The sequence below is a fragment of the Neofelis nebulosa genome, chromosome 5 (assembly GCF_028018385.1).
Source record: "Neofelis nebulosa isolate mNeoNeb1 chromosome 5, mNeoNeb1.pri, whole genome shotgun sequence".
NCBI lineage: Eukaryota > Metazoa > Chordata > Mammalia > Carnivora > Felidae > Neofelis > Neofelis nebulosa.
Genome location: NC_080786.1, coordinates 19,431,772 through 19,453,230, shown reverse-complemented (window position 1 = coordinate 19,453,230; position 21,459 = coordinate 19,431,772).

Genomic DNA, 21,459 nt, shown 5'->3' with positions numbered 1-21,459 from the left:
CATCCACAAAATGGGGAACATAAAGACCCACCTCATATGACTGCTGTGTATACGTGAGATAATCTCAAGTTAATAGTTTACAGAAATTGCCAATAAGCTATTTATTTACAATAGCTATTGTTACACAGTATCCAAGACCCTTCTTTTGATCTGAAATTGATATATTGTATGCCTGCTATGTCCCAGGTACAGTGATGGCAACACTAAAATACACCTGTCATTGAAAACCTCACAAACTATTATTACACAAAATGGTAAATAAATCATTATAAGACAGTAACTAGTATATTTGAGATCTGAATAAGGTATTACAGGCACCCAGATAAGAGGAATTTACAATATCTGGAAAAGAAAGAAAATAACTCACAAAAAAAAAAGGTGAAATTTGAGCTAGGATTTGAAGATTGTAGAAGTGCTCCAGACAAGGCAGAAGGAAAGGACATTCTAGGACATAAATGGCATATGTGTAGCTGCACATGCCAGAATCAGTAGGTAATATTAGTTTTGTAACATCTACAAGAAATCATGTTAGCTCCCCCATGTTGATACTAAATTTGCCTTCATAAGGAATTTGATGGCAGGAGGGGGGCAGTTATACAATCCCCTCCTAAAGGGAACAGTTGGAGTAAGCTTAATGGGGCTGGGGAATCCTTTTCAGCCACTTGAAGCTTCTGTTATCTTACACAAAGATTATCATTTGTGAGAGTAGATATTATGGAAAGAGAAACTTAGAGTTTCAAACCGAAATAAATGCTTCCCCCTAGAAGATTATTGCATGGAACCACAGACTCAGGGAACACATTGCTCTTCTATGGGAAAGCTGTCTTGTTAACTTTAGCACAAGTAAATAGTCCTTTTCTGTTTATTTTTTCTTCTTATCCCATAAGAAAGGAGACAATGTAGACAGTTCAAATCAGAGTAGACAGTTCCCCTTCTTTTTTTAAATAGCTATTGTTCTTCCCACAGGCTTTCTGAACACTCTACTTGGTAATACCTCCTTTGGGAATTTCAAACAATAAAATACATGTGCATTATCTTTTAGGAGGAAACATAGAAAGAAAATGATGATTTTTGTACATTCTTTTTTTTTTTTTTTTTTTTTTTTTTAATTTTTTTTTTTCAACGTTTTTTATTTATTTTTGGGACAGAGAGAGACAGAGCATGAACGGGGGAGGGGCAGAGAGAGAGGGAGACACAGAATCCGAAACAGGCTCCAGGCTCTGAGCCATCAGCCCAGAGCCTGACGCGGGGCTCGAACTCACGGACCGCGAGATCGTGACCTGGCTGAAGTCGGCCGCTTAACCGACTGCGCCACCCAGGCGCCCCTGATTTTTGTACATTCTTATTCCCCTCAGCTAAAGAACACTTCATATGTTGCTTCTTGAGTTTCAAAATGGACACTTACTAAAAATACCTAAAAGAAGGTCTGGCAGGTGCTATCAGAACAACACTCACTCAATTTCTTTTCCCAGCAGTAGCAACATTTTAATAATACCACCTCATATTTGCACAGTGTCTTGCCCATGACAAAGTACTGCTTTTGCATTCATTGTCCATTTTAATTCTCAAAGTAATCTTGGAAAGAAAATAACACTTTTACGTATGAGCAAACTGAGTTTCTGAGATCACCAGGTCGCTCCAGATACAACAGCTAATAAGTCACAGTCAAAATCTGAATGTGTGTCTCAGACTTTTCCTCTGTAAATTGGCAATAGTTAGCATGTTCTAGAGAATCCATAATCTTGGCCAGCTAAGGAACTCACTTAGTCTACGGATTAATGACATGGATTTTAAGATTCTAATGTCTGCTACATTAGCTGTATGTCCCAGGGAAGTTTGTTTATGTAACCTCAGTTTGCTTCCTCATCAATTGTATAGTTTGCTAGGACTGCTATAGCAAATACCCCAGACTGGGTGGCTTAAACAAGAGAACTTTTTTCCTCTGGAGGCTATAAGTCCAAGGTCAAGGTGCTGGCAGGTTGGTTTCTTCTGAAGGCTTTTCTCCTTGGCTGGTGGATGGTCACCTTCTCCCTGTCTTCACAGGGTCTTCCCTCTGTATGTATCTGTGTCCTAATCTCCTCTTCTTATAAGGACACCAGTCACTGTATTAGGGCCCATCCTACTGACCTCATTTAACCTTAATTAACCTTTTTAAAGACCTTATCTCCAAATGTAGTCATAGTCTAGATACTGGGAGATTGGACTTCAACATATCATTTGGTTCAGTCACTAACATCTATAGAATGGGAGGATGAACTCTGCAAAACAGCGTGGAGTTTCCTCAGAAAGTTAAAAATAGAACTACCCTAATGACCCAGCAATTGCACTACTAGGAATTTGTCCAAAGGATACAAAAATATGGACTCAAAGGAGCGCACACACCCAATGTTGACAGCATCACTATCAACAATAGCCAAATTATGGAAAGAGCCCAAATGTCCTTCAACTGATGAATGGATAAATAAAATGTGGGGTGTGTGCATGTGTGTACATATAATGGAATATTACTCAGCCATCAAAAAGAATAAAATCTTGCCGTTTGCAATGACATGAATGGAACTAGAGTGTATTTATAATGCTAAGCAAAGTAAGTCAGTCAGAAAAAGAAAAATTCCATATGACCACTCATACATGGAATTTAAGACACAAAACAGATGAACATAGGGGAAGGGAAGGAAAAATAAAATGAGATAAAAACAGAGAGGGAGGCAAACCATAAGAGACTCTTAACTATAGAGAACAAAGTGAGCATTGCTGGAGGGAAGATGGTTGAAAGGATGGACTAAATGGGTGATGGGGATTAAGGAGGACACTTGTGATGAGCACTGGGTGTCATATGTGAGTGATGAATCATTAAATTCTACACCTGAAACCATGACTACAGTGTATGATAACTAATCTGAATTTAAATAAAATCTTGTTAAGAAAAAGAAAGAAAGAAAGAAAGAAAGAAAGAAAGAAAGAAAGAAAGAAAGAAAGAAAAGAAGAAAGAAAATGGGAGAATGGAAAGCTTTCATCATGATAAATTGTATTAGTTTTCTATTATTGCTATAATAAATTATGTCGAACTTAGTGGCTTAATACACATTTATATCTTACAATTCAGCAGGTCCTAAGTCCCACATGGGTCTTACCAGGCTAAAATCAAAATGTCAACAGAGCTGCCTTCCTTTACCTGGGCCCATTCAGATTCCCAACTTCTAGAGATATTAGATTCCTTGGTTCTGGGTTCCCTTCCTTCATCTTCAAAGCAAGCACCTGAGGGTTGAGTCCTTATCACACTGCGTCTCACTGACCCTTCTGTGATCACATTTCTCTCTTTTTAAAAGCTCTCCACTTTTGGGGCGCCTGGGTGGCGCAGTCGGTTAAGCGTCTGACTTCAGCCAGGTCACGATCTCGCGGTCCGTGAGTTCGAGCCCCGCGTCGGGCTCTGGGCTGATGGCTCGGAGCCTGGAGCCTGTTTCCAATTCTGTGTCTCCCTCTCTCTCTGACCCTCCCCCGTTCATGCTCTGTCTCTCTCTGTCCCAAAAATAAATAAAAAACGTTGAAAAAAAAATTTAAAAAATAAAAATAAAAAAAAATAAAAGCTCTCCACTTTTAAAGGCTCATGTGATCATATTGAGCTCACCTGGATAACCAGGGTAATCTCCTCACCTCAAAATCCTTAGCTTTAATCACATCTACAAGTCTCTTTTGCCATATTCACAGGTTCCCAGGATTAGGGTGTGGACATTCTTTGGGGGCTATTTTCTATCCATCATATAAGTGCTTAATGAAAGATAGCTATTATGTCTTTAATGGTTAGAGATAAACCTTTGCAAGCTAAGGAGCCTATTTAAAATTAGGTTGACTGGCTCAACTAAGTGGTTCCAACCAGGGAACATTTGGCAATGTCTTAAAGACAACTGGTGGGGGTGAGGGAGGGTTCATACTGGTCCCTACTTGGTTGAGTACAGGGATGCTGCTAAAGAATGCACAGGACAGCGCCCCCCCCATAAATAATTAACTAAACGCTTTGGGTTAAGCTAATTGATCTATGTGGAAACAAATTTCTATCATGACCAAATGAACCATTGATACCACAATCAAGTGATCTCTTGTTCCATGAGAGGAAAAAACATGTTCTCTCTTTGAGATAGTGTTCTATGATATCTATAATACCTTTATAATTTTTGAGACATGGTATAAGTAGATGGTTTATGTCTTAATTTCAACCTGGTCTAAGAAAATGGGAATAGACTTATTCTAAAACCTACACACACACATACATATACATATATATATATATATATACACATACGCATACATATATATACATATATATATATGTATATGTATATGTATATGTATATGTATATGTATATGTATATGTATATGTATATATATAAAGAGAGAGAGAGAGAGTCATTCCATTATTGAAAACCGAGCAAGGACCAGGCAGGCATTGTTTGAGGCATGCAGGATACGTTTGTGAACAATACAAAGGTTCCTGCTCTTGTAAAAGGTAACATTATAGAGGAGGGAGATAGTCAATGAGGAAACAAATTTAAAAATGATAAACTGTGTGAGAAATACTATGGAAAAAATAGCTCAGAGGCAGGGAGATTAGGGCTGCAGTGGGAAGGGGAAGGCAGGAGTTGGGGGGAGCAGGGACCCAGAGTGGAGGTATTCCATAGGGTAATATGTAATTACCTATTACATATTAGGTCAGGTCTGCCCTGACCTCCTTAAGTATAACTTGTCTACTTATGAAGACCAGATGCCATCTCATTTTCTTAACCTTATTTGCTAAGTATTTGCAAATTATATTTGTGAGACATAAACACTGACATAGTTTTGCATGTTTATTGAATGATAAAAATCAAATGGAAAAGAGATGAACCCATCAATATCAGCCCATCATAAACAAGCTCAGGGCTTGAAGCTGGAGCCCTTGAGTCACAAATTGCTTTTCCTTCCTTAAAGTCACTCTGCCTTCTCACTATACTCCAGTGTCAGGAACAAATAGGCATTATGTATAATGAAGCTCCTAGCTATGGAATAATCCGAGCCACCCCCCATTCTAAAAAACAAAACAAAACAAGACAAAAAAAACAGATCCAAGGACACATCAGGTGAGTTACAGCTCAGCGTATTATTTGTGCATTGTGTCAACTGCCTCATATTTGTCATTTAATTTGAGTAAAGTGAAACATGAAAAACTGTTGTTGATTTAGTGGTTATACATGCCTTTGATCCTTTTTAACAGCCATTAGATGCTAGAGAAAAGTTAACCTAAAGTACTATTAAACAATTCCTTTTTAAACATACTGGTCTCAACCAAAAACTCTAATTTCTGCCTTTGACCAATGAATTCAAAGATAAATAACGAATGACTTCCTGAAAAATAGCAGCATTCCTAATTTGCCACATGTCCTGAATTCCCAGAGCTATATTCCTCCATGATTTTTTTTTGTTCCATTCATCTTTTAGTTCTGGGTGCAAACATTTGGTCCTTGAATATTTTGAGGAGCACCACCATTTATTCTTCTAACATAAAAGAAGGATCCAGTATAGAATACAACTGGGTTCCCTGCGATAAGCAGCATCTGATTATGACCATGCTATGAAAATTCAAGCCAGCAAGTTAAAACTTGTTGTTGGATTTGCTGCTTAACAAATCAAGGAGACAAATCAATATTTTCTGAATACAGCCTGGGGGAGAGCTATAGAAACAGAGGAATGATATTCTCAGCTTTCCAGGGAGTCCCTACAACAGAGTGGAAGCACACATTTAAAAATTAACTTTCTCCAAACATCCTTTTATGGCTCATTTTAAAAATATTTCTGGTTCCACATTATCCTGCAGTTTGGCTATTTTTTTAATGCTCTCCCTCTCCAAATTCATTCCAGTGGGAGCTGCCCGTTGGCAACGGAGGCCCATGATTATCTCACTGTGTATAATTCATTTAGCAGCATAAAGTGCTTCTGCAAGTGCTGCCACAGCACAAAGAGAAAGTGCCAGCGTTAGCACTCCAGGGTCATGCAACCTGCCCCACCAGGCACGGTCATTTAGAAGAGACCCCCTCCGACAAGCTTTCTCACACCCTGTGCTGCACTGGGGAAGCTGGCCTAATACTACCCAAATGTCCCTATGAGGCAGCTGCTAACACTTCTACCGTAGGACCAGAAGTGCAATGACCTGCCCCTCTCCTGATTTGCTCCTGAGTGCAAGGTTCCTGAATAGCAGCATCAGAGGCATCTGGGAGCTTGTTAGAAATGCAGGCGCTTGGGCTCCTCCCCAGACCTACCGAATCAGAACCTGCCTTTTAACCAGATCTCCAGGTGATTAGTTTGCGGAGTTCAGCTGTATGGGATGGAAGCCAAGAATGACAGAATTCTTCTCCAATGTTTTCTCCAATGTTTTCTGAGTTGTCACTATCATGGCTGGTTTTTTAGAAACTCTGGATTTATGCCTACATCATAGCATTTATCATTTTTTACCTCTAACTAAAAATTTTCACATAAACCTCTCTCATCTGCACTCCATCATATAATAAGGTACTTTTATGTTTCAGACCTGGTTTTTGACCTTGTCTTTGACTTTGCACCATTCAGCGGCCTGGAGGTGATTAAGAGGATATGAAATGAATGCACTCAATTGTTTTTCCACTTTCTTTCTAGATGTTCAGAGATACTGTTGTGGGCAGTTATTGTTTAGCCTTCCCAGCATCCTGCCCCACTTCCTTGTACCCAAGCCCTCCAATTTTCCTCTGGAAAACTACTTTTCTCCATTCTCAGGCTCTATGTTTCAAAAGTCCGGAATAGCCTTCTCCTCAGTAGCCACATGAGAGTTTTCCCGATCGTGGCCTCTCTGATTGTTCAGGAAACCCATACATCCCAAGCCAGGGCAGTGAGTGCAAACCACAGCATACCTGATGGAATGAAGTGAAAAAGGCAAGCTCTTCCCTCTGTGGTTGCTAAGCTGGTAAAATGGAAGCCTGGGGCTGCCTGTGGCCATCACTTCCTCTTCCTAAGGAAAGCCTGACTGAGACGACTTCAGAGGCCATTGCTTGAATAACTGAATCATCCAGCGTGGCTCTGCATAGACACTCTAGGCAAGGGGCAGACATTCACGGCAGTGAGGCCAGGACTTCTCCAGGTTCTTCCAAAAGAAGGCCCTCCTATGGTTAGCAGCATGCCTGAGATGAATGTTAATACTGCTCTTCCTATGAGTGGTTGAGGGGGTGGGGTGTTATCTTGAGAGCCTCCTGTTATGAGTGCTCTTTGGTTTTAACAGGAAATAGTCACCCTTGACCAGTACTGCCAGCAACATCCCCCAAGATCCTCAGCCTCCTTCCCAGAAAACCCCTCTTGATATATTCTTAGATTAGAGATGTTGCAAGTTGGCGAATTGCTTAGACATCACTTTTGCCAATATGTTAGTACCATGGTCTACAAACCCCAGGGGGACAGGCATCCTGCCATTTAATCACCTGGTACATACCTCATGCATGATAAATCACACTCGAACACACATACGCAGCCAAAGCAACTGCCATGGAGTCTCTTCAGGCCAGAGGACGCCTCAGGTGTAAGAGCAGTTGGACCTACGGACCCATGCTGAGTCTGCAATACCCAGTAAAGATTTTTTTAGGTTCAAAAAAACATTCAGACTCACAAGTCTACCATAGGCCACACTTGACATCCATCTATTAGGTTACAGGATAAAAACCAGAGCTTGCCTGAGGACAGCTTCAGGTGTTTTGTTTTCCCTGTAGTCCTTAAAGCAGTCTAAAAGCTCAGATACTAGAAGATGAGACCCATATCAGACAAGTACAGGATCTATCCTGGCCTAAAATCTGCTAACCCAAAGGATCCATAGCTTCCAAGTTCCCAAGAAGATACGTGCCCAGATATGAGTCCCAATGCTTAAGGACACCCAAAGTTTAGCTTCCCTATCAAGTATTTATAGTTCATTCATAGCCCTTCTAGTCCAGATGCAATTTGCCAAAGATCATTTTTAGCTCAAGCAGTCCTGCCTAGAAGCATAGTTGACATTCTGTCATTGTGAAGTTACCAGGGGAACTGAGCTAGCAAGTTAAAGGTCAAATTCTCATTCTGAAAGGGAAAGAGTTTTGTTAACAAAGGTGGAAAACATCCTCAGAAAACACAGAGGTATCTTTAAAGAGATTCTGGTGCCCCGTAGTTCAGAAGGATACACTGGCAAAGAAATTATGTGGAAAACAAACACAAACAAAAAATAACCAGTTCCCTCCTAGAAGAACAGGATCGTTTTAGAGATGGGCCAGGATTATCCTTGTAAGGAGTGCCACGCACGGACTACTCCACCTGCTGAAGTACGGAAATAGCTCTATCTGTCATCACTAGCCATGTTTAACCAAAGAAAACAAGTGACCAGATATTTTTATACCAGTTCAACAACTCTTCTTGTAAAAGCTAAACTGAGGCATAGAGAAGGTGTGTTTTCTTTGGTTGTGTTTTTTGTTTTCTGACAAATCATGAGAATGAGTGTAAGAAGGTGTCCCCTTCTGGCCTCTGTGCCAATGGGACCTAGACTGACATAGCCAAGGGTGACTTCCACATATACAGTATGATAGTCAAAGATCCCCCATAGTCTTCTTCACCCAGTGTGTGTTTGCGTGCATGTGTGTGTGTGTGTGTGTGTGTGCATGTGTACACACATACACATACAAGAAGTGAAGAAGCCCACCAATATCTCAACTTTCCCAGTTTAGCAAGAAACTAAGAACAATGTTTATTTAGCTTCCTTGGAAACTTAGTGGCATTTGAGAGCTGTCGTCTAGTTATCAAACTGTTACAAAATTTGGCAGGATATCTGAGTTGTCCAACATACCATATGGGTAGCAATACAGGTGTTGCCAACACCTGTAACCACCCCACAGTTTAAATATCATATTCATCAAAAGTACAAATGCCAACATCATCAAGCCATAAATGTTAGTTATATTGCCATAATTACCTCCAAATTCCATCACCATTAAGCACCCTATACCTTGAACCACAAGACCACTATTGTTTACAACTATAGCTAATATAACCCAGAGCCACAAAACTGCCAATATCTAAACCTATATAGACACTATCACCAGAAACACGTATGCAGTAGTATAGAAGTCATCTATTTTCACAGTAATGCTGTTTAACAAATGAGCTCAAAACAAAGTGCCTTGAAAAACAACAACAACAAGATGCTCGTGTGCTCATGATTCCATGGACGGATGAGGTAGTTCTTTTGGGCTAGCCCAGGCTTGGCTGATCTCAGCCACACTTGTTTATTGGCTGCAATCAACGGGTAGGTTAACTAGGGGCTGGCTGCTTAAGGACGTCCTCAGCTAGGATGACTCAACTCTACTACAAATGACTTGTCACCTTCCTGCAGGCTAGCCCAGGCTTGTTTATGGTGAAGGAAGAGGGATATCAGTGTGAACAAAAATACACGGGGCCACTTGAGGTCTAGGCTTAGAAGGGACATAATGTCATTTCAGCCACATACTGCTCACTTAAGTGAGCAATAAGGTGGACTCAGATGCAAAGAGGGGGCGGGCCACAATCTGCCTTGTAATGGTAGTAGCTGCTGCAAAGTCCCAATGCAAAGGATACATCCAGGAATGCATGGAGAATTAGGACATTTTTGTAATCAGTCTACCGAAGATAACTTGAAACACAGTACCACATATACTTGGAACTAAAAATGACACCAATTGGTAAAGGCACAAGACCCATCAGGTGCCACTAGCTTTTGGTCACAAATATTTAACATCACAAGCATGTCACCATCACATGCTTAATACTACCCAGAAACAATATACATCTTAACCAAGCACCTTCATCAAGCACCTCCTGCGTAGCACAATGTCACAGATTAAGATATCTAAGTCATAGAATCCTCTCTCATTGGGTCCTGGTAAACAAGTCATGTAGCCTGTTATTTCTGTTCCCCATTAAGTTATAAACTGCGAGAAGAAATTGATACTCTATTTCAATTGTACTTATTGTTTTACAACTCTCCCAGAAGTACAAGAACATTTTTTAATACCATATCCTGACAAAGGGATCCCTAAGAGTAATAAATGACATATATGAATTAACTTTTTTGCTGTTATTCAAATTTAAAAATATGTAAACGTGGGTTTTGGAATGGTCATCCTACCAGAATGTGTCAACTTTCTTCCTGTGAAAGGATCAAATATATTTCTTTGGGGGATCTTCCGTGAGTACATTTCCCAGAAAGCATGTGTTTATTTTCTTGATAAATAAATGTACTACTTTGAGTAAGTTTCCTGGGAAGAAAGAGAAAATGAGTAAGGTTGAATATTACTGGCCATTACTGAAAGAATCAGAAATTATTTACAAAATGCACATAGGTGAAATATGTTATATACCTATTGAAATAGTAAACTTGGCAGAAACTGAAGCTTAATGTGTTCTAGGACATGATTTTAGAAGAGCCGATAACCTTCTGTGAGCATTCACATGAACATGAGGTCTAGTCTTTTAAAAAAATTTTTTCATGTGTATTTATTTTTGAGAGAAAGAGACAGAACATGAATGGGGGAAAGGGCAGAGAAGGGAGACACAGAATTCGAAGCAGGCTCCAGGCTCTGAACTGTCAGCACAAAGCCTGACACGGGGCTTAAAGCCACAAATCGTGAGATCATGACCTGAGCCAAAGTCGGACGCTTAGCCAACTGAGCCACCCAGGTGCCCCAACATGAGGTCTAGTCTTAAAGCCACCTACTTGTCCATATTCAAAGAAAGTGGACTCTTGGAAGAAGGAAGACAGAAGGACCTTCTCAAAGACCTCTCTATGGAAGGCCAGCAGCTCCAAACAAGCCAATATCCTCTTACATCTGACAGATGGGGTCACCAAGAGCCACCTCTATCAGTACTTCCAAAACTGGTGATGCTAGTGACACCACTGGAGGGAAGTACCAACTGATGGGGCCAAAGTCGCTGTTCCTCAGAAACAGGCTCATGTTGTCAAGGTCAAATAATACAGATAACAGAGGAAGATGTGAGCATATTTTGCTTAATTTTGTTTGTCAATCAATGCTGCTAGCAATCCATCCTGGCAGCTTTTAGATTTCACTGTGTGGTGTTTGCTGCCTTTTCCTGGAGGCAGGAGGAATATCCTGTGTATTGTTGGGTGACTGGTGAGTGGCCCTTGAAACTGTAAGTAGAGATCATTGAGGTAGGAGCCTAATTTTTTCAATTTTTTTAATGTTTATTTATTTTTTAGACAGAGAGAGACAAAGCATGAGCAGAGGCAGGGTAGAGAGAGAAAGGGAGACACAGAATCTGAAGCAGGCTCCAAGCTCTGAGCTGTCAGCACAGAGCCTGACACGGGGCTCAAACTCATGAGCTGTGAGATCATGACCTGAGCCAAAGTCGGATGTTTAACCAACTGAACCACCCAGGCGCCCCCCTTTTTTTTTTAAAAATTTTTTAATGTTTTTTTTTATTTTTAGACAGAGAGAGACAGAGGTAGGAGACTAATTTTAAAAACCATTTCCATGACGATAATTTCAGGGTCACACTAGACCCAGGCATGTTAAGTTCCAATTATAAAAACTCATTCAACAAATGTTTATTGAACACATACTTCATGCCAGGAATTGTGCTAGGCACTGTGGATACTGCAGTGTAAAACAGACAAAGTTCCTGCTCTAGTATACATTCAAACACAGAAGCCAGGTAATAAATGGGAAACATATAAATGACCAAAGGCATTACAGCTTGTGATAAATGTTAAGAAAGCATGAACAGAGAATGAGTTTGGGGAATAATGAGAGGCAGGAAGGCGGACCAGCCTACATTCAGTAGTGGTCAGGAAACAAGTCTAGAAGGTGACATTGAAGCTGAATCCCAAAGGATGAGAAGGAAGCAGGCATGCAAAGATCTGGAAGAACGGAGGAAATCAGAAGTGTGAAATCCCTAAGGCAGAAAAGGAGCTACTCTACAACCTTTCAGAAGGCAAACGTGGCCACAGCTGCAGGCCTGTGGGGAGACAAGCATGAGATGCAGACAGAAAGGGACGTCACAACCAGACAACGTAGGGCCATACGGGCCACAGAAGAGACCGCACAGTTTATTCTCAAAGTGGAAAGAAGCCACTGGAAGGTTTTCAACCAGGGAGTGGCATAATCTCACATGCTTTCTTTTAAAGATCCATCTGGTTGCTGGGTGAAGACTGCATTAAGCCTGTATTATCATATTTATTTAAATATTCTGAAATATCCCAGATATCAACATAAACGCCCTAGAGTGATATTGATTTGGACAAAGGTCTACAGATCACCTCACCTCCATATAAGAATAAACATTGCCTTAATCACTGCCAAAATCTGCATGCACCACACTTAATCAGATGTGTTAATTCTTAATTTGATGCTTGAGCTCCTCCTTGTGGTTGTATGGTTGAAGCTGTTTGGCAATACTAACTTTCATACAGTGACTAGCGATTGGCGATCTTTTCCTTAAAAAAACAAAAACAAAAACCTTTCGTTTGTCAGTAAGAGGTGCAAAGCCTAAAATGTGGGTTTGGAATTTAACTAGTGCATTTTTAAAAAATAAGCTTATTTCCTGCTATTACAATCAGTACTTGTATAATATGTACTACATGGTATAGGGTGTAATACGGTTACATTCTCATCGAAACCTGTTGTTTTCTGTAACATTCTTGCCAACATCTGGTACAAATTAGAGTAAGATATAAGGTATTTTCCTTCCCTCAAAAATAATTCCACCAAATAACAGAACGTCTTTAACAAATCCACAGCGACAGAACAAAAGGAATAAATCTTAACGTTCCATCCTCAGAGTAAAAAATGAAGTGGGACATATTTACCTACTATGGAAGATGTGAATAAAAATAACCATTCTCTTCATTCATCACCATATATAGTTGGTGACTGACAACCTGAATTAAAGAGAACCCCAACCAGTTGGGCATTAGGGACTTCCTAACTGTTGGATCCCTTACTTAATAAGAATTACAGCTTTGGAAAATTGCTCTCAGAAGGCACATCCGTTCCAAAAAAATCTCATTTTCAACCCATTTTGATGTGTAGGAAGCTTTAATGCCATGCAATATCCCATGCAGATGTGAGCCAGAGGGAGGAAGAAAATCTGTTCAGCCCCGGAGAGTTGGATGTTTTACCTGAGGATGAAGTCAAACCTTTACTGCCTTAATCCTCTATGTCTCTTCTTAGCTCTACTTATTATTCTCAGCGTATTTCCAGTGTGTTTAGAATTTCCAAGTAGAGGCACCTGGGCTGTGTATAATAAAGAACACCGGGAACTGTATGGGGCCAGTGAGCCAGAAGGTAACCATAGTAATGGCACCATCCCTTGGACAGGTAGGAATATTGTGATAGATCATGTTTGAAACCTAAAAATACGCTCAAAGCATGAATGACAGTCACTGACTATTCAAGGTGGAAAACACATTAAACTTCCACTAATGTCACACTCCTTACATGTAGCTGACATAGCCCACGGAAGTACCCTGAGTGTGATTCCCGCAGAAAATTGTACTTAACCACAAAGACCTGCTTCGGAAGAGCAGTAAAGCAAACTGCTACAGAATCCTGTTCCTGGCCACAACTCATAAAGGTGGGAGCACACTAAAGAAAAAATGTAAGTGCCTGCAGTTTCCTGCAAAGGAGTTACTGTATTTATTGGAAATGCAAATAAGTCTTTCATGATGTAATACTGCTTTGCGATGGATGAAATGTAGAACATTTCAGTCATAGCCATCACATCTTTTTGCTGTTAGTGTCAAAGAGTAATACCTCACTAAAAAAAATGGAATCAATTTTGTGTAGAATTAGTTTACATAATAAATTCATAAAATGCAAAAACATTTGCAACAAAATAAAATTAAAATCATAGTATACACAAATACTTGAGAGTTAAAATGAATGTGCTCTATCTAAAATGCATGATAATTTAAACTTATTGGAAATATAAAATTAAGACAAGTAACTGCAGATAGCTTGACTAGAAAATAGAGGGGCGTCTGGTGGCTCAGTCGGTTAAGCGTCCGACTCTTGATTTCAACTCTGGTCATGATCTCATAAGATCAAGCTCCATGCTGGACTGCCAGCACGGAGGCTGCTTGGGCTCTCTCCCTCTCTGCCTCTCCCCAACTCATGCTCTCTCTCTCTCAAAATAAATAAAAACATTTTTTAATGAAAATATAAATGCCCTGAATAACAATTCAAGGAACGGGTAAAAGTGTAATATCACACGTGGACTGTTATAAACATGATCTCCAACATAGTTTAGATCAGGACCCTTTGGGTGTAAACGATAGGAACTCAACACAAACTAGTGTCACTATTTTTTTTCATAACTAAGAAATACAAGGATACAAGGTGAAGAGGGTCACAGAGAAACAAAAAGTGTTCTCTTGCTCTTTGTCACTTCTGTCTCTCTTTTCTGCTCTGCTACTTACTGAATTTTGTCATCACTTTCTCCTGCTACAGACACCTTACTCTATGAAGCATGGTTTGGGGGGTAGAAGGAAATGACTACAGATATTCTTTGTCTTGGGAGCACCCAAGAACAGACAGAATTTTTCTCTCTCAGTGCCTTATATTAAATCTACAGAAAAGACTCCAAGGTGCCCAGTTCAGGGCATATTCTCACCACTGCGCCAGTCTCCAAAGCTTGTGTGATAAAGTATGATAGTTAGCCAGTCCTGGATCTTCTGTAGCCTGGTTTGAGGTGAGGGAGGGGCAGGAGGCAGGGAACAAGATATTGCGACTTGGAGCTCTTCTATACACAGAATACTCAAAGGAAGGTGCTGTCGCCAATAGAACTGGGTGGAGAGGGGAAGAAGAGGAATAGCTTAGAAGAATAAAAAGATACCCACTGCAGTGGCATTAGGTGAATTGATCACCAGCTTTAGAAATTTTATTATAGGGTATAAACCAATGGTGCAGTGGAGGGCAACGGGAAGTGAAGAATAGGAGGAGCCACATAGGAAGGCAGATTTTACCTCAAATATAGAAAGAACTTCCGAAAAATTTGAGGATATGAAAGATGCAAAATGTTATACCTCACAAAGTAATAAGCCACCTACCTCCAGAGGTATTCAGTCCTTAGCTGGAAGACAATTTGGCAGAGATGTTGAAAGGGGGAAGTAAGTTTCAGATGGGGTGAAATTGAATCCAAACACAGTAACCTTGACTATTTATGATTCTGCAAATTATGATATAATGAAATTTATCCTCGGAGACCTTGTTGGCTATTAGACATGTTGGTTCTTAGGGCCAGTCTTCTGGTGGCGATCACCAACTAGTAGTCCATGAGTCATACCTGGCCCACCTGTTTTTGCTAAATATTTAAATAATTACCAGGGCACCTGGGTGGCTCAGTAAGTTAAGCATCGACTTTGGCTCAGGCCATGATCTCATGACTTTTGAGTTCAAGCCCCATGTCGGGCTCTGTGCTGACAGCTCGGAGCCTGGAGCCTGCTTCGGATTCTGTGTCTCCCTCTCTCTCTGCCCCTCCCCCCTCCCAAACATAAATAAATCTTTTTTTTTTTTAATGTTTATTTATTTTTTGAGAGAGAGATTGAGAGTGTGAGCAGGGGAGGGGCAGAGAGAGAGGAAGACACAGAATCCGAAGCAGGCTCCAGGCTCGAAGCCATCAGCACAGAGCCCGACGCAGGGCTCAAACCCACGAACTGTGAGATCATGACCCGAGCCAAAGTTGGACACTTAACCAACCAGAGCCACCCAGGCGCCCCGATAAATAAATCTTAAATAAAATAATTACCAACACTTCAAACTCTTGGAAAATTCATATAAAGGGTCCTGCTCTCCTGATTTCTAGCTCACCTCACTTATTTACACTGCCTCTCTTTCTCTTATTTATATTTCATTTTTGCAATTCCTGTGTAAACCAAAATTAACTCTATTCTTCACTCTGGTTACCATAGCTTTATTCCTCTTTTTCTGTTAGACTGATCTAGATTCCACTACCACAATCATACACTTTTAACAGTTATTGCAACAAGAAAAGCAAACATAATGATAAGAACTATAGGGTAACACTTACTGCCTGTTCATTCTGTGCGCTGTACTAAAGCTAGTAGATGCTACATTAGTCAGGATAGACAAGACTTCCACCGTTGTAACAATTCCCAGTCTCAAGGTCTTAACCCAGAAAAGTTCATCTCTTGCACACATTTCACATCTAGTAAGGATCAGCAGGGTGTTTTAATCGACACAGTTACACAGGTAACTGACCAAGGGGCTGCCCAGACTCCACTATATTGTGGTTTCTTTTTTGATCTTCTCAAAAAATTTATTAGGCTTCTTTCTCTTTGACTTCCAGAAATTCCATAGACCAACATCTGCATCTATAGTTCTTTGTGAAGCCTGTTTTGCGAAAATATTCCATTTTCCAGACTCTCCCCTAGAACTAAAAGTTCATTAGAACTTGACCTCCTTTTCAAGTTGTATCTGATGACTGTACTGCCAAACATTTTGCCACTACGTAACATGGATTGCCCTCTTCTGACCTCTGAGATCACTATCCTTACCACCGTTTGCCCACTATGAAGCCAATACTTAAAACATACATACTTTATGTTTTTATTATAACAGCATCCTCCTTCCTGTAAGATCTATATTATTTACAATAGCCTAAGCTTATGCTGCAGTAACAAGTCATCCAAATCCTGAGTGGCTTCCTAATGGAAAAGTTTATTTCTCATTTTTGCTACCTGTCTAATCACAGAAACTAAGCCTCTGCTCCACCCAGTCACTTAGGGACCCAGGCTGACTAAAGCTCTACAGTCTTGTATCCATACCATCTGTAATATGCTATCTTCTCAGTTGCCACAGCAAGGGAAGAAATAGATTAGTGAATTACTCATCCACTTGCTAATGCCTCATTCTGGAAGTGACACACAGTACTTTCACATTTGATTGGTCAAGAAAAGTCACATGACCCACCTAATTGCAAGTGATGTTGGGAAATCTTAAAGTAGATAGAAATTTTGGTGAGCACCAGTCTCTTTACCTCATTATCCCATTTAATTCTTTTTTTTTTCTTTTAAATGTTGGATCTTTTTATTAATCTTTTCACTACAGAATTCTGGAAATTTCTTTTATTTATTCACTTATTTATTTATTTCACATCCAAGTTAGTTAACATATAGTGCAATGATTCCAGAGTAGATTCCAGTGATTTATCCCCTATGTATAACACCCAGTGCTCATCCCAGCAAGTGTCCTCCCTAATTCCCCTTACCCATTTAGCCCATCTCCCCACCCACAACCTCTCCAGTGACCCTCAGTTTGTTCTCTGTATTTAAGAGTCTGTTATGTTTTGGGGCACCTGGGTGGCTCAGTCGGTTAAGCGTCCGACTTCAGCTCAGGTCATGATCTCGGGTTCGTGAGTTCGAGCCCCGTGTCAGGCTCTGTGCTGATGGCTCAGAGCCTGGAGCCTGTTTCAGATTCTGTGTCTCCCTCTTTCTCTGACCCTCCCCTGTTCATGCTCTGTCTCTCTCTGTCTCAAAAATAAATAAACATTTAAAAAAAAAAGAGTCTGTTATGTTTTGTTCCCCTCTTTGTTTTTAAATTGTTTTTGCTTCCTTTCCCTTATGTTCATCTGTTTTGTACCTTAAAGTCCTCATATGAGTAAAGTCATATGATATTTGTCTTTCTCTGACTGGCTAATTTCACTTAGCATAATACCCTCTTGTTCCATCCACATAGTTGCAAATGGCAAGATTTCATTCTTTTTGATTGCCGAGTAATACTCCACGGTGTGTGTGTGTGTGTGTGTGTGTGTGTGTGTGTGTGTGTGTGTATTATATATATATATAACATCTCCTTTATCCATTCATCCACTGATGGACATTTGCATTATCCCATTTAATTCTTACCACAATTCTTTAAGGTAGGTATCATTTTCCCCACTCTACAGATGAAGAAACTGAGACCCAGAGAACTTGAATGAATTATCCAAAGATAAGGTGAGTAAATGGAAGATTCGGGATAAGATTCCAAAATAAGAGAACCAAGCAGAGGAATTGCAACCAGAATACACTATCTACATCTTTCGGGTACTTCTAAATTTATTCATTTACCAAAAATTGATTTACCACACAGAAGTCCAAACTTCACCACCATAGTGTGATTGTGTAGAACTCATGACTTCAGACTCACAGGGCTTATTAATATGAGAATAAAAAGCACCCCCAGAACTTGTTTACTTTCCCATGATTAAAGAAAGTGGACTAGAAATTCTCAATTCCTTATCCACCTCAGGTACCACTGATTCAATTCTTAGGCCAAAGTGAAATTAAAGACTCAGATATCAGCCCTCCTGCTGTGCTACTTTATTACCCACAAAACGGTGGTGGCCTATCATGTGGTGGCATAATATGAGAAAGGTGATCAGCATCATCAGTGCTTCTTTGTATTTACTAGAAAATTTTGAAATACTTTATTTCTCCTTCTTTTACGGGATTAGGCAATTGATACTACTTCCAAGTGGGATCCCCTAGATAAGAAAATTTACATTTCCATTGTTTTAACCCATTTTAAAACTGAGCATAAAAAGAGAGGGCAAAGAATTTTTTCTCCCAAGGTCTCACTACCGGCTGGTGAGGACGTTGGTGGGGAGGGTGTACATAGGGTCAAGCATTTGGGTTACACGGGTAGATCACAAGAGAAATATTTAGTCCTCTCCCATGTTGTACTTACTCATGTGATGCCCAGTCAACAAACATCAAGCCTTTTTTAAATTTAAATGGAAATCAGCAGGCTATCAACAGGCTGAGGACAACTAGGACTAAGGATCATCTGGGTACATTTGGAAACTGAACTGTGCCCACCAGAGGCCTGTTAACACAGAGATACTGAGGAGTGTTAGGAGAAAGAAGTCTGGAGAAGATATAGGACAGGCTCAGTAGCCTTTATATGAATGAAAGAGAAAAACCAAGCACAAAAGTTTTCCCTGAGTAAAGAAGCTTCAGCTGTAGGATGGAAGAGGCAATTCTGAGTCTGAGTGAGCTCAGAGGCATAAACAGCACTATGTGTGACCCCTCTGACAAAGCAGAGCACAAAATCCAAAAGAAAAGCAAGTCATTCTACGCCAGTGATCTATTGCTGTATAATAAACTATTCCAAACTGAGGGGTCTAAAACAATAATAATTTTAGCATATCTCATGACTCTAAGGGTCAGCAGTTTAGACAGGGTAGAAGTAGGAAAGACTCACCTTTGTGCCACAATGTCTGGGCCTAACTTGGAAAGAAGGAGAGGAACAGGGTGATTCAGACAGTTGGGCCCTGGAATAACCTGGAGGCTATTTCATTCCCATGTCTATTTCAGATGACTCAAAGTCTGGACTTAGCCAAGACTGTTGAACAAAGCACCTATACAGGGTATCTCGATGAGGCTTTGTCCTCTTGCAGTATGGCAGCTGGGTTCTGACAGAGAGTACCCAAGAGGGAACATCTGGAGAGAGAATATTCCAAGAGAGCCAAATAGAAATGCATGGCCTTTTATGACCCAGCCTCAGAAGCCACATAGCAACATGTCAGCCAAACTCTGTTGGTCAAAGCAATGACTGGCCTGCCCAGATCCTAAGGGAAGGGACTCAGACTTAAATTCTTGACTGAAGGAATATTAAAGAATTTGTAGCCATATTGTATACTTTTTAAATTATTGTTTAAATTTTTTTTTAATTTAAATCCCAGTTAGTTAACATATAATGTAATAATGATTTCAGGATTAGAATCTAGTGATTCATCACTTACATATAACACCCAGTGCTCATCCTAACAAGTACCCACCTTAATGCCCATTGCCCTTTAGCCAATCCCCCCTCCCAATATGTTACCAGCAACCCTCAGTTCTCTGTATTTAAGAGTTTCTTACGGTTTGTCTCCATCTCTGTTTTTATATTATTTTTCCTTGCCTTTCCTATGTTTTGTTTCTTAAATTCCACATATGAGTGAAATCATATGATACTTGTCTTTCTCCGACTCACTTATTTCACTTGGCATAATACATTTAGTTCCATCCAGGTTATTGCAAATGCCAAGATTTCATCCTTTTTGATCTGAGTAATATTCCATTATATATATATATATATATATATATATATATATATATATACACACACACACACACACATATATATGTGTGTATATATACACACATATACGTACATATATGTGTGTATATATGTATTATACCACATCTTCTTTATCCATTCATTAGTCAATGGACATTTAGGCTCTTTCCACACTTAGGCGATTGTCGATAGCGCTGCTATAAACATTGGAGTCCATGTGCCCCTTAGAATCAGCACTCCTGTATCCTTTGGATACATATCTAGTAGTGCAATTGCTGGGTTGTAAAGTAGTTCTATGCTCTAGTTTTAATTTTTTTAAGGAACCTCCCAAACCTCCTGTTTTCCAGACTGGTTGCAACAGTTTGCATTCTCACCAGCAGTGCAAAAGGGTTCCTATGTCTCCATATCCTTGCCAACATCTGTTGTTTGAAATGTTAACGTTAGCCATTCTGACAGGTGTGAGGTGGTATCTCAGGGTGGTTTTGATTTGTATTTCCCTGATGATCACTGATGTTGAGTATCTTTTCATGTCTGTTGCCCATCTGGCTGTCTTCTTTGGACAAGTGTCTATTCATGTCTTTTGCCCATTTCTTCACTGGATTATTTGTTTTTTGGGTATTGAGTTTGATAAGCTCTTTGTCAATTTTGGATACTAACCCTTTATCTGATATGTCATTTATAAATATCTTCTTCCATTCTGTCAGTTGCCTTTTAGTTTTTCTGATTGCTTCCTTCACGGTGCAGAAGCTTTTTATTTAGATGAGGTCCCAATAGTTCATTTTTGCTTTTGTTTCCCTTGCCTCCAAAGACATATTGAGTAAGAAGTTGCTGCAGCCAAGGTCAAAGAGGTTGTTGCCTGCTTTCTTCTCTGGGATTTTGATGGCTTCCTGTCTTATATTTAAATCTTTCATCTATTTTGTTTATTTTTGTGTATAGTGTAAAAAAGTGGTCCAAGTTCCTCCTTCTGCATGTCACTGTCCAGTTTTCCCAACACCATTTGCTAAAGAGACTGTCTTTTTTCCATCAGATATTCTCTCCTGCTTTGTCAAAGATTAGTTGGCCATACGTTTATGGGTTCATTTCTGGGTTCTCCATTCTATTCCATTAATCTAGGTGTCTGTTTTTGTGCCAGTACCATACTGTCTTGATGATGTCAGCTTTGTAACACAGCTTGAAACCTGGAATTGTAATGCCTCCAGCTTTGGTTTTCTTTTTCAGGATTACTTTGGCTATTCAGGGTCTTTTCTGGTTCCATAAAAATTTTAGGATTTTTTGTTCTAGCTTTGTGAAGAATGCTGGTGTTATTTTGATAGGGATTGCATTGAATATA